This window comes from Pleurodeles waltl, chromosome 8 (genome assembly GCF_031143425.1).
Source record: "Pleurodeles waltl isolate 20211129_DDA chromosome 8, aPleWal1.hap1.20221129, whole genome shotgun sequence".
NCBI classification, from domain to species: domain Eukaryota; kingdom Metazoa; phylum Chordata; class Amphibia; order Caudata; family Salamandridae; genus Pleurodeles; species Pleurodeles waltl.
The window spans coordinates 316,390,103-316,401,392 of NC_090447.1; positions in this window are offsets into that span (position 1 = coordinate 316,390,103).

The following is an 11,290-nucleotide window of genomic DNA, read 5'->3' on the forward strand; positions in this document are numbered from 1 at the left end:
GCAGTTGTTTAAACAGTCACACACACATTTGCAATTCAAAATGTACACAGCACAGCACTTATCAACAATATACTGTGAAAAACATACAAAACAACTTTGGACATTTCCAATGTTTTTTTCTGCCAAAATCCAGTACCTGAATGCTGGGATCTAAGAATCTTCAGTGCACAAGGCTCTCAAAGACGTCTTTGTCATTGCATCAAGGGTATAAGAACAGCCCTGAGGTATTTTCTGCCAATGTAGCATTAATATTACATGATATTTACCCTGAAGCACTGTCTTGTGTTGATGACATCTAACTCACGGATGGCAACCTCAATGCACATTTGGGCTGGTTGGATTACATTGTTTTAGGATTTGCTGCCCAAGGCTGCAAATTTAACTTCGAGAAAACCAAAATTGCTTTTTTTAGTGCCCTAATTTCAGGACACAAATTATCTGATGAAGGCAAAAGCCAAGCCCCACAGTTTCTAGAAAAGTGTGCACAACTTCAACCTTCAAACATGATCAAGAAGTTACAGTCACTACTGAGTTTCTTTAATTTTGGCAGAACATGCATTCCTGACTAGGCAAAACACAAAAACCACTTTATGATTTAATTCGTCCAGATTTTTCAAGCAAACAGTGGACACCAAAACATACACAAATACTCACAGATTTACAACAAGACATGCTACAGCACAACACTTACACATATGTGACAACAAATCAAATGTGGTCATCAGAATAATTCCTTGTGCCATTGGGTTCACCTATGTCACATTTAATGAGGGTGACACAGTACCCATCACATAGAAATCACATTTGTAATCTAATGCAGAACAAAGATTTGCACCAACAGAATAAAATACTGACTGTTCTACAGATGGATCACTTGTCCAAGGAAAATACAGTATTGTTGCTACCCTGGTGCAAGGCCTCAAAACGGTAATGAAAGCTAGCGTTCCAAATGCAAATGCATTGCATCCTTGTTCGATTCAATTCGCATCCTCCCTGACTGCCACTGATTTTGATTATGTTTTCGACCCCAAACTACAGACCCAATAATTTCTACAATATGAACTTGAGTACCCCATTCCCTCTAACATCATGCCCCTGGATCAATACAGAACCTACATTTACACTGATGGTTCAGCCAAACCAGCTGTAGCTACAAAACACCAATACTCTGCTGCTTGCACACCTGTTAGCGGGGTAATGAGGGATGGTACATTCCACCCTAAACATACCTACACACAGACCCTAGGGGACTGCACTGTACAACTTGCAGAGCTTAAGGCTCTAATTTTGGCACTGGAACTTACAGACCCTGAACAGTCCACATTGATCGTGTCTGATACGTACTACTGCATCCTGTCCTACAATGGTTACTTACATCATTGGTGGCTGAACAGGTTCAGGGACTCAAAAGGGAACACCATCAATCACAAACACTTGTGAGGGAGGCTGGTAGATTTGAAGGAAAGACTACCAAGAGCTCATGTAGTCCGCACATTGGGCCACAAACATGTAGGAGTACATGTTGTAGGAAATACTTTGGCTGACGAAGCGGCCAAATCCACAGTAGCTATGGCTTCTGTTGCTGCAATAATTCAATCTCATATGAGATTGAATAGTGAGGCATTGGCTGCTGGGTAAAGCTTCAGCTGACACAAGCCTTTACCAAAAGCATACCCAGCTAAATATACCTACCACCTCAGTGCCCAAAATATTGCATTTGCAGCAATTCCAGGGGTGGGTGACCATGTGATTGCCCAACCAAGATCAGATCTCATCAAAGAAGCACATGAGGGAGTTGCTTCTGCCCATGCTGGCGTGGTGGCTACCATTTCCCTGATACAAAAATGCTATAGGTTGTCATTCTGACTTCGTCGGTCTTTCCTCAGACCGCCATATTACGAGTACTGAAGGATTTCCGCCACAATTCAGGTGGAAATTCTCCAGTAGTCGTGCTGGCCGTCAGAGGCGCATAGGCGGTTCCACCGCCGGCCCCGCCAAAAAAGTCGCCACCAGCCATATTACAACGTGTAATATGGCCTGGCAGTGTCCTGATGGTGGAGCGCTGCCAGCGGTGGGAGCACCGGGTCACCTCAGGGAGAAGCACCTCGTCGGACGAGGTAAGTGTCCTCTGCAAGGGGAGGGGGGGTTGGGTGTGTGTGAATGGATGTATGTGAGTGTGTGTATGCGTGTCATGATTGGGGGAGAGGGCGGGGGAGTGTTTGTGCATGCATGCATGTGTGTCTGTGTGTAAATGTGGTGATGGTGATGCATGTGTGGGTGAATGTGAATGCTGGGTCGGGTGCATGTGTGCATGCATGTAGACAGTGGTGGGGTTGTATGTGCATGTTTGTTGAGGAAAGGAGGGGGTGGGGGATGGAGTGTGTATGTGTGTCAATGGGGATGAATGTAGTGAGTGCATGTCTGAATGGGGTGTTGTGCGTGTGTGCATGTATGTGTGTATGGATTTGGGGGGTGTTGGGTGTGTGCACGTGAGTGTAAGGGTGTTGTGTGAGTGAGTGTCACGGTGTGCGTGTCTGTGGGTGCATGTGGGTGCATGTGTGTATGTGGGGGTGGGGACCAAGTATGTGTATGCAGGGGTGGGGAGTAAGTATGTGTATGCAGGGGGTGGGGGTCACTACTGGGAGCGGGAGTGGGGGTTGAGGGTTACTGGGGGTTCGGGGAGGTGGGGTGTGGGAACGTTGTAAGGGAAGGGAGTGGCAGGCTCTTGGGTAGATGGGAGGGTGGGGGAGTCATCTACCGCCGACAAGAATGCAAATTCCTGTCACTGGTAGCCTTTCCACCAGGGATTTCGTGGTGGTGCTACCACTACGAAATCCCTGCCAGAAAGGAGACTCATGCTTATCTCCGACCCACCGGTCTGACCGCCCTTGTGGTATGCACGGGAAAGTGGCGGTTTGGCACAGGCCAAACTGGTACACTCGTAACGTGGGGGCCTTCACTGCTAGCCCGTCGGCAGTGATACTGCCACTGCAGCCCTGGTGTCTTCAGACCGGCAGCGTCGGAATGACCACCTATGCCTTTTTCTGTGACACCTGTCAGCAAATTAAAGGTCCACCATCAAACGCCCACCGCAGACACCCCTCTAATTGTCCAACAAACCACTACAATGTGTGTACCTGGACCATTTAGCTCCTTTAAAACCTGATAGTGCATACAAATACATCTTAGTCGCTGTTGATTTATGTTCTAGATTCATGTGGGTATGGCCACAATGATCGGCTAAAGCCTGAACTGTTATTAAAGACTTACAAGTCTTCCTTAGGATATATGTGGTTGCAGCATTCCGCTCAGATCAGGGTACTGCCTTTGCCTCCAGTGCATTCAGGGACACCATGGCAACAATGGGGGTTCAACTCCATTTCTTGTCCCTGTATCATCCTGTGGAGCAGAGAACCAAGACTTAAAACAATCCTTAACAGCATAGTCCGAAGCGGCTGCAACGGATGCATAGTGTCTGAACGAGGGTGGGGTATGAGGAGTGGAGGTTTCTGGTTAGTAGGTGGAAAGTCAGGCGGTGGTTCAGGTAGGCTGGTTCTTGGTTGTGGAGGGCTTCGTAGGCGTAGGTGAGGAGTTTGAAATGGCATCTTTCCTGGACAGGGAGCCAGGGAGGTATTTTATCTGCTGGGTGATGTATATTCTCTTGAGCAGATTGAGGATCAGTCTGGCTGCTGCGTTCTGAGTTGTCTGGAGTCTTTGCATGAATTCCGTGGTGGTTTTGGTATAAAGTGGGTTGCCGTAATAAAGTCGGCTTGTGATAAGGGACTGCATCATTGTTTTCTTAACACTGATGGGAAGCCATCTTAAGATCTTGCGGAGTCTGTGGATCATGTGGAAGCAGGACGAGGAGACAACATTGACCTGCCGTTTTATGGAGAGTTCCCTGTCCAGGATGACACCGGAGTTGTGCACATGGTCTTTTGGCGTGGGGGTCAGTTTGATCTGTGCTGTCCCCAGGAGTCATTCCAGAGGGTGGTGTGTCTGCCAAAGATCAGAACTTCTGTTTTGTCTGTGTTGAGGTTCAAGCAGTTGCCCTTCATGCATGTCACAATGTTATTCATGCAGTTGTGGAAGTTGGTCTTTGCTGATGTGGGGTTCTCCGAGAGAGAGAGGATGAGCTGTGTGTCTTCTGCATAGGAGATAATGTTGGTGTGGTGGGATATGACAATGTCTGTGAGTGGTGTCATGTAGATGTTGAAGAGGGTTGGTTTGAGAGATGAGCCTTGGCGTACCCTACAGATGGTGTGCTTGGGTTGTGAGATGAAGGGGGGAGGCGGACTCTCTGGGTCCATCTGGTGAGGAAGGATGCCATCCACCTGAGTGTATCATCGGTGATTCCATTCCGGGGTAGTCAATTGATGAGGGTGTGGTGGGAGATGGTGTTCAAAGCTGCAGAGAGGCCTAGGAGGTTGGGTGCGAATGATTTTCCTCTGTCAAATAGGGCTCCGATGTTGTTTGTTATGGTGATCAGGGCAGTCTCAGTGCTGTGATTGGTTCTGTAACCCAAATGGAATGGGTCCAGCAGTTTGTTTCTTTCCAGATGGTCTGTGAGTTGGAGATTGATGGCCTTCTCTGTGACTTTGGTGGGGAAAGGGAGGCTGGAGATGTGACAGTAGTTCTGGAGGTTGCTGGGGTCAGCCGAAAGTTTCTTAAGGAGGGGTCTCACTTCCACATGTTTTCATGCGATTGGAAAGGTGGCTGTAGTTATGGAGGCGCTGAGGATGGTGGTGGGCCAATGGCTGATGTTGGTGCTTCTGAGGTTAAGGAGTCAATGAGGGCATGGGCTGGTAGGTGCTCCAGAGTGGATGGAGTTAATCAGGGTGGTTGTTGTTGGTGTGCTTAGTTGTTCCAATGCAGTGAGTGGGTGGTTTTTATCGGTGGCTAATGGCTTGCTAAGGAGGTCAAAGGGTTGGGGATCAAAGTTTTTGTAGATGGTTACTATTTTGTTGTGGAAGTGGTAGGTGAGGGCATCACAGAGTTCCTGTGAGGGAGGGATAGATTTCTGTGTGGCTGACGGGCAGATGAATTCTCTGATGGTGAAGAAGAGTTCTTTGGTTTGGTTGGAGCTGTTCTCGATCCAGTGTGTCATGGCTTCCTTCTCCGTGGCTTTGAGCAGGAGGTAGTAGTTGTTGAGGGCTGCTGTGTAGACGTCTCAGTTGGTGTCATTTCTGCTGGTTCACCAACTTCTTTCCGATTGTTTACACTAATATTTTGATACTCTGAGTTCCGGTGTGTGCCAGCTGGCTTGTTTGGTAGGTCTGTGTGTCTTGGATGGTTCGGTGGGGGTAACTTGGTTGGCTGCGTTGGTGATCCAGTTGTTGAAATTCTCAACTGTTTTATCTCGGTTGGTGGTTTTGTTGGGCTGGGTGGTGCGGAGAGCTTCAGTCCATTGCTGCTGGGTTCCCCTGGTTATTTTGTTGACACCGATGGCTGTTCTTCAAATTTCCTCTGCATCTGTGACTACACATGTTTCAGCAACACTGAAGCTTTATAACTGGCTTAAAAACAATTATTTGGTTCATCCATGGTACTGTCGATGGATACTGCTGACATTGCTTGCCTTTCTGCTTTCAATTGGTTTACATAATTTCTCTTATTGATAAATTGCCACTATCTTCCAAACGCTTTGCTGAACTGGTGGATACGGTTTCTACACCCTACCTTTCTTCTGATAAGCTCTGAAGAGATTTGACCCCTGTGAACATTTCAGCTGTTCTGCTTCCTGATGGGATTGTTTGGAATAAAGTAGCATATGTTATATTTGGTCCTACTGAGGTCATTCAAATTCCATATATCTTTAAAGTTTCTATGAATTATAATACACCTGGGGTTGGTTCTGATGATTTTGATGTTAAATCAATTGATTCCATGCTTGCTTTCTGAGCTTGACTACTATACTGTATTTGAAAGTGAAGATGTATGAATGAATACTGCGAATTATGGGGAAATGTTCTGTTACCATCATTATGGACATCCCTTTCTGCACCAAGCTACTATCCCGAGATCAGTTTTTAATTATACACAATGGGCGCACTGTCCGACTCCTTCAGCGAGGAGTTCCAAAACGTATGTAGTAATGTTTGGATATTTTTCTGGGCATTATGCTACAAATATAGAGTCATACTACTTTAAATTATCTTCTTCTAACATAAGAAAAATATTAATCTATTTGGTGTCCTTTGTTTCCCAGCTGGTTGTTGAGGACTATGAATTTTGGGAAAACTGTATTGATTAGAAGAGTTCATGGGGAACAGGTGACTGGCAAATACAGGGTATGGAAGCTTTATTTAGATAATACCATTATCCCTTACAAATAATATTTTTGAATGACACAGTTCAGCAAACAACTTGGCTGGAGTTAGCAAAACTAAAAGAACTGCATGGGCAAAGTATCCCGACACTAGCAAAAATTAACAATTGGCAGACACTTTTAAATGTCACCAAAGAATAGAACACTAGTTGGGTTCAGAAGGGCAGCTTTAATTCCTCACTTTAACATTCTGATGGGTAGTTATTGTAGCCAGTGGGCACAAATGGTTATCGGGCACATTTTGTAAGTTCCACATGGGGTTTCAGAGCAAGCCAACCAGACCCTCACTACATCACAGCTCAACACTCAGGTATCATTACAATATATAATGTAGGTACACTTTGTCAACAGTGGTTATGTACTTCTCAATATCAGTTGTCAAAGAACACCTTTCAGAAGAGGTTGACTTACAAATCTTCTTGTTGGGTCCTAGAAAGCCATGCTGAAAGTGAAATTTGGATGCTTTTGCAAATGGAAGCTGATGCACATTTAAGGAAGATCAATAAAGAAAACATGGAAAAGGCTTTAGCTTTTGTCAATAATGGTATGAACACATTGTCCAACCACATGTACACGTTAAATAACATTGTGTCTTCTGCGACAGACACCATTCAGAATGGTATGTCATTTTTACATCATGGACAGTCAACTAAGGTCCATTATGCAACTGGGTTTGACACTGCAGGTTCTTAAAGGTGGCCGCATCCCCTGGCATCATGTTAGCTCTACCAAGATATTTGCTGCCTTCAATTTGACCAGATAACAACAGATAATGGCTAAGAAAGAAGCGAGTTACCTCATGCCTAACATTGAAAGATTGGAAAGTTGCCTTTTACTGTAGCAGAAATTCCATCTGCAATATGGCTAATACACTGAGTGATTAATCTGCCCATTTCCACATTTCAGTTTAGCAAGTGTTTGAAACATATTGCAGTTGGCACATTTCAGCAGTTAGGAGACAGTTACATGCATGAGGTGTGGGAGTTGCCTTTCGACTACAAAAGTCTGAATGGCAAAACAGAAGTCTTTCTTAGAGGAAGCGAATGTGAGACTGCTATTAGTCATTATATGATTTGCAAACGTGTCCTTCTATGGCCCTTGCAATGCGGGCATAGCGAACTTGGCATGCTATCTGAAGGGTACTCCTGTCTCTTTGATTCACCCAGTATTTCAGATACTTTCGAATGCAAGTTATGTGATGCTGAATAGTGAAGGCTGTTGCGAAATTAAGCCTGGCCTTGCCTACGTGATTTCAGTTTCTCAAAATATAACTTGCTGCAGCCATGTGTTATAGCCCCCCACATGAGAGATAAAAGTAGTAGAAATGTGGCCGCACATTGCTACTTAAAATGTAAATTTTGACAAGCTGAGCTGACTAAAGGTGCTATTGTTTCAAAAACATGCGACTCTGATATCAGCCAGAGAGGCCTATGTCCTCCAACTAGCAAGGTCATCAGCAGAGATACAGTCCTCATTAAATACCAACTTCCCCAATCATTATGGAGAGTTGGTGAGCTGAATTTTCAATGCATCCAATGCTGCAGGAATTATGCACTTTTTTAAGGCTGTCAGGTCTGGATTTGTTAGTACCTTTCAGACTGTATTTGGAGTGATACATTCAGCTATCCATTCACTCTTTTCAAGTGTCTTTAGTGGATTCCCAATCACTTTGGCGTTGATTGGCAGCATGTTAGCTTTGCGTTTTTTGATACGCAATGGCAGTCCCATCTCAGCAAAGCGGAGTTATTGAGCTCCGACCAGCCCATCTGTGTTGTGATCGCACAATGCAGTACTTTGGAGTTTCACTGCTGGATGAGTGTTGGACCAGGCCCTTTTTAAAGGGTCAGTCCCCAAACCTTTTGCCTTCCTCCTCCTATTTTTTCTGACCCTTTTTGTTGATGTTAGGACTGTGGGCACTTTACCACTGCTGATCAGTGCTAAAGTGCATGTGATCTCTCTTGTAAACTTGGTATGATTGGCTTATACCTGATTGGCACATTTAATTTACCTGTAAGTCCCTTCTACAGTGGTATACCTATACCCAGGGCCTGTAAATTAAATGCTGCTAGTGGGCCTGCAGCGCTGCTTGCACCAACCACAGAAGTAGTCTTTCAAACCAGTCTCAGGCCCGCTAGCGCAAGGCCTGAATGCGCAGTTTACTGCCCCTGAGACCTGGCATCTAAATTTACTTGCCAGGCCTGGAACTTCCCTTTTACTACATCTATGTCACCCCTAAGGTAGGCCGTAGTTAGCCCTATGGGCAAGGTGCCATGTATGTAAAAGGCAGGACATGTGCCTAGGTTTGTGGCCTGTCCTGGTAGTGACAAACAACCTATTTGGTCCCTCACTCCTGTGGGTGCTGCCTTTCTCATAGGATTGCATTGGAAATGCCCTACCTTATGAATATGGGGTATTGTCTGATCTATGAGGGGTAGCGTAGGCATGTTTAGTATGGTTGTAATGGTAGTGAGAAATGCTGCTTACTGGTGTAGGTGGATTTTCTTTTATTACCATTATAGAAATGTCACTTCTAGAAAGTGTGCATTTCTCTGTGCTTATGACTCTGGTGTTTTGCAGCTTGACTACAATCCAAGTCTGGGGTAGAGTGACAGCTGGGCTTTGTGCATACTTTTCAGACAGCCTGTACACAGGGAGTGTGGAGGTGTCACAGAGGTACATCTACATATTGAATGGCCTTCCTGGAAAGGAAGAGGCGGGGCACACCTACATTTGTAAAGGCTGTTCTTGGCCTCATACAATGGGCTCATTTACCCCTCCCACTGATGTCTGGAGTCTGTGATGGAGGAGAGAGGGGACACTCCTAGAACCATTTGGAATTGGTTGGAACCTCTCTCCCCCTTTTGAGTAAAACATGAGGCAGAGACTGAGTATAAGTACAGGGGATTTTTCCCTATCAAGAGAGCACTTTTGGAACTGGGACAGAACCTCTGTTGGAGGTGCTACTAGACTGCACAAAGGACTCACCTGGACTGCCCTTCTGCTTATTGCTCTGCTGCCTGGTGGCTACTGGGTGGCACAAAGGACTCATCTGCTTGTTGCCCTGCTGCCAGTGCTCCCTGACCTGGACTTCCCTGGCACTAGAGGACTGCCAGAAGTAACCACCACTGTTTACATTGGTGTACTGGACTGCCTGTCTCCTTTTTTGGTGCCCCCCTGCGGTGCCTCCCGAGGAACCCTGGGCGGGAGTGCTGCTCCCCGCTTCTTGGACCCTTTCCTGAAACGAGCGCAGGAGGAGCACTCTACTTTCCCCTATTCCAGGCCCCCTCGTTCCTTTTTATTCTCTCACCTTCTGTTTGGGAAGGTGCAGCGCATGTGGAGTGCTGCGCCCCATGTGGAGAGCGCGTGGAGCACGCTGGACAGTGTGTTTGTTGGTGCCCCTCACGGGCACTGGGAAAAGCATTTGGGACTCCTTCAGTGTGGTTTCCCCTCCCCAAGTTCAAGAGCAGCAACGAGGAGCCTCTGTAACCACGTGACCTTGGTGGTGCCCCGCCGGCATAAGCGGACCCTCCTTTTTGGAGGGAGAGCCCTGTCGTGAGTCCGGGAGGGCTCAGGAAGAGCCCAGGAGAGGTGAAGAGATGCCCGCCTCCCGTCTTGACCCAGGACCGGACTGGCACACGGAGCTGCCTCCCTACCCAGCCTTACAGAGCGAGGCTTGGGCAGGGAAACCCAGACCCAGCACGAGGAGATGGCTTCAATGGCCGTGTGTGTCACGGGCAGCTCAGAAAGACCAAGGAAGGTCTTCCCCTCCCGCAGGACTGGTGCCTGACAGACTCCTCTCCTGCGAGGGACTCAGGGATGGTTCCTCGCCGATTATAACCGCCCATGGCCCACTCCCTCTTCCTTGCCTCAGGGGAGGGGTACCGCCACCGGTGCTGGGTAGAACTTTTGCCGTATTAGCATTCTTGGGAGCACAGGAACTTCAAATTCGGGACCCATGCATCCCCCAAATTGGTAACCTGTTAAGCCGGGGTACTGTGAGTATAGGACGTGAGTCCTAAGGAAATGCTTCCATTTCTTGTATAGCTATGTTGGTGATACAGGTGATCTGCCGTTAGGGAAATGTTTCATGACGTGCATTCCTGATGATGTCTTATCTTGTTCATTCTGACATGTAGATTCCTGGTGGCAATGACAAACTGACTACTGTTGGTATAGCAGAATAACTAGTAACCTTTAGGTTTAATTGACTACTGCTCATCTTCAAAGTTTATCAGTCACCTGTGTAATGTTCTGACAACTGCTTGTGTAGCAGGGAATTACTGACAGGTTGTGTTTGGTCTAATGATGTCTAATGCAATACAGTTTATTTTTATATAACGTGGTGTTGTGTTTCCTTTGTGGTGTATTTAGTGAGTCATGTGTGTTCTGTGTGTTGTGCAATCGCTTTACACATTGCCTCCCGGTTAGGCCTGACTTCTTGTGCCAAGCTACCGAGGGGGTGAGCAGGGGTTATCCTGGGTGTGTAACCCCCTCTCCCTGACTAGAGTGGGTGGGTTCTGCCTGGCTTAGGTGCATACCCTAGCAAACCAGAAACCCCATTTCTAACAAGGAGCTTGAGCTGAATTGGTCATTGACCTTCCGACCAATGCTGATCTGATTTTCCACTGCTTGTGCTGCTTCTTTGAGTGCGCACCAAAGGTGTGTTTTGCCTTGTAGCCTGTGCCTTATGTGGACACAGATCTGTTAATGTTCTCGTGAGGGCTCATTCACGGACATTTCCATTGAGACTGCAGTTGACACAAGAGGCATCCTATGAGCCACCAATTGTGGATTTCCTGGCTCCCTTTCACATCTGCCACTGCAAGGAATGTGGTCCCCTCACGCAGTCCTATAGTTGAGGCTTTTGCACAGGTATGCTCTAGGGATCCTTCAGTTAACATGCTGGTCAACTTTTCGCCTGCTGAGGTGGAATCCTCCTTGGCTTCCAACACCATTTAAGAC